Raw genomic sequence first — 3,124 nt, 5'->3', positions numbered from 1 at the left:
TTTTTTTTTTTTTGGTCATCTGCAATCAAAATGAGGAGATTTAAGCATGGATCTAATCTTTCATCGCCATCACACCGTGAATTTTACAAAGGTATTTTATAGTTTAGATTTCTCGGTTTGTGATTTCATTGGTTTGTATAGCAGGCTGCTTCTCTCTGGAGAAATTAAGTCTTCAGATCTGTGGTTGGCAAAGTCTTTGAGTCCTCTGCTCTGCTCCCCTTGGGGGATGGAAGTGTCTCAGGTTGGTCTACAGTGACTTCTGTCACTGAACAGTGTATAGTACTACTGTTTCAGGGGAAACTGCCAATTGGCAGCTAGACATGAGTGGTCTGGACGATTAGCAGGCTTCTGTTCAGTCCTTGGTCTTACTCACTACTGTGACTGCAGAGAGCAATCTCGTTACCTGGATGAGGTGGAAATTCAGGCATATGAAGTAACTGGCTAGGATCCAGTGCCAACTCCAACATGGCAGGGTGCAGTGTGTTAGCTCTCTATTCCCATCTCCATAAGTCCACTACACACACCAGATACACATAAAATCCAAGTCAAAACAAGCTGTGGGTTTACTATTCTTACAAATTCAAGGTGAATATAGAGCTTTCTTCCAAATGAATTTTTTTCTATAAGCTTTTCTTATACAGGAATAATGAAATTGCCCACGCCAATGGTCTAGGAGGGAATGTTCCATAGGAAACAACCAAAAAAAGAATTACAATTGGTATTTAGCTTGTTTGCTGATATTTCACATTGACTCTCCTTGGACTGTATAGCTCCAGAACAGAAGACTACAGAAGTGAAAAACCTACAGAAGTCTTATAGTCTGGGATTATAAGAAGCTGAGGGAACCCCTTATCTAGAGATATCTTGGATACCAGAAGAGACATTCTGGATTAAAGTAGATTATTAACAGGTGCTTGGTAAGTTTGGTAAGCATGCAGGAAAAAACACAGTGCTTATTCAGAAATGGCAGTATTTCATAAAAATAAATCACACCAAAGAAACGTAATTTCCTACTTAGATGCACTTCATACAGTGGTAGACAGGAGAAATGCAGGTGCCGTGTTTCATCTTGGGAGGACATTTGACAGATTACAGTGGAGGGTGCTGTTGTGCAGTGAAGTCGTCACAGGATTTAGAAGCAGAAAATCGGCTTGACTCCCCCACTTATCGGTTCCACACAATGTCACAAATCAGGTAGCTTTTCTGAAACTAAGTTTCTGTACCTGTAAACCAAGCATCTTCACGTATGTATTTTCAACCTCATTCCAAAATTACTGAATATTTGACAACTAGATAAAGCTCCAGTTTTATGGACTCACAGTGAATTCTATAGATCAATGTCAAGTTTATGTGAGGGTGGTAATGGGTATCCTAAACAACTCTAAATTTTATCAACATATTATCAATGGATTTTGTACAGATAGAGGTGATAATTTTTAAAGCTATTCGTAAATATGAGAGGGTAGCTTCCAATTGTAGTCTCTAATTATCAAATATTTTATAGCTGTAAGGCTAGACTAAAACACAAGGTTGGTGTCATGACAGACAACAACAGGCTATAACATCTGTCTTTACATTATAAAATGCCAATAACATATGACAAGATGTGGGAGGGACTAGTGGCAATAGTAATTAAAAAAAAACTTCACTGAGGAATTTAATTCAGTATAACCTACGTGGGAAAAAAAATTCAGATTTTAGGAGTTTCTTTCTTTTCCACTTGTAGAAATATTTCATTTATTTCAATTAAGCAATCATTGAATTTTATAAGTTTCTGCCTCTGAGGGACTTAAACCACCCTAGGAGTAACTATTCTATGACATAAGCTGTGCTGTGATGCAGTTTAAAAAGAGATACTGTTGGAGCAAAAAAAAGAGTACAAGGGGTAGGACTCATGTTCAGGTGTGCCTATGCCGAGCTGATCATAAGAAGCTGAGGGAACCACCGTATGGTCAGTGAAGGCTGGGGAGGTGAAGCTATGCAGAGCTGGGGCCTGAGGAGCTAACTGGAGTTATCCAGTTGAACTAGATGGAGAGGGCATCCCACGGAAAGTTATGGCTTAGAAATGCATGACACGTATTAGAAATACTGAAATGTTTTATATGGCCCACACATAGATTTGTGTGTATGTCTGGGCCAGGTTATGAAAAGATTTTAATAGGATAGATTGTTTTGTTTTGTATTGTTTGAGACAGAGTCTCACTCTGTTGTCCTGGGTAGAGTGCTGTGGCACCATAGCTCACGGCAGCCTCAAACTCTTGGGGCCAAGTGATCCTCCTGCCTCAGTGTCCCAAGTGGCTGGGACTACCGGTGTCTACCACAACACCCAGTTAGTCTGTCTGTTTTTATTTTTACTTTTTATTTATTTTTATTTTTTTGCAGTTTTTGGCCAGGGCTGGGTTTGAACCAGACACTCCAGTATGTGGGGCAGGTGCCCTATTCCTTTGAGCCGCAGTTGCTGCCCAGGTTTTTCTATTTTTAGTAGAAGTGGGGTCTCATTCTTATGTGGGTTGGTCTCAAACTCCTAAGCTCAGGCAATCCACGTATCTTGGCCTCCCAGAATGCTGGGCTTACAGGTGTAAGCCATCATGCCCAGCAGAATAAATTGAACCTCATCTTTCAAGTGATGAAGAAGATAGCACGATTTTAAATTGGGGTTATCACGAGGTTTGTGTATGACAAGAACACCTCTCAGCCCTCGGTACTGCACTCACTGATGTTGGAAGAGACGGGAAATAAGGAAAATGCTAAGAAATAGTTTAGTTAGAAATCTGAATTGACCTGGTTTTGAGCATAAAGGAGAGCTAATTTGATCCTATAGCCAAGGGCAGGAGTAAAACTGGCCTTGAAGACTGTAGAAATTAGTGCCCTTTGGATTTCCTTTTTGGTCTCTTGTCTCCTTTCTATGTCAGCTTCCTTCTCAGATGCAAGACTATTTATTAGGTTAAATTTGTGATCCTAGTTAACTCTCCAGCCAGAGAGTTTGAACAATTTTGGGTAAATGCTCTGTTGGCTAGCCTTTGGTCATATTTCAATCCACAGACAAATTACTAAGATCCAGGGATGGGCTGTTTCGATAAGCGTGGGGCTTGCCTTCCTTTTCAATGCCCATTTTCAACTTCTT

The 3,124-nt window shown here is 40.2% G+C and overlaps 1 long non-coding RNA gene across 1 annotated transcript in view; it reads left to right on the top strand.

Moving 5' to 3' along the window:
* The window catches only part of LOC105887163, a 53,182-nt gene that overhangs the window by 7,340 nt on the left and 42,718 nt on the right, over positions 1-3,124 (top strand). Inside the window, exon 2 of the long non-coding RNA XR_001161374.2 lies at positions 36-91. This is a non-coding gene — a long non-coding RNA (uncharacterized LOC105887163). The remainder of the gene's footprint in view (positions 1-35; positions 92-3,124) is intronic.

This window comes from Otolemur garnettii, unplaced genomic scaffold (genome assembly GCF_000181295.1).
Source record: "Otolemur garnettii isolate 467f Iridium unplaced genomic scaffold, OtoGar3 scaffold00002, whole genome shotgun sequence".
Classification (NCBI taxonomy): domain Eukaryota; kingdom Metazoa; phylum Chordata; class Mammalia; order Primates; family Galagidae; genus Otolemur; species Otolemur garnettii.
Note: the sequence above shows the minus strand (reverse complement) of the source record. Positions and strands in the feature narration are given on the sequence as shown.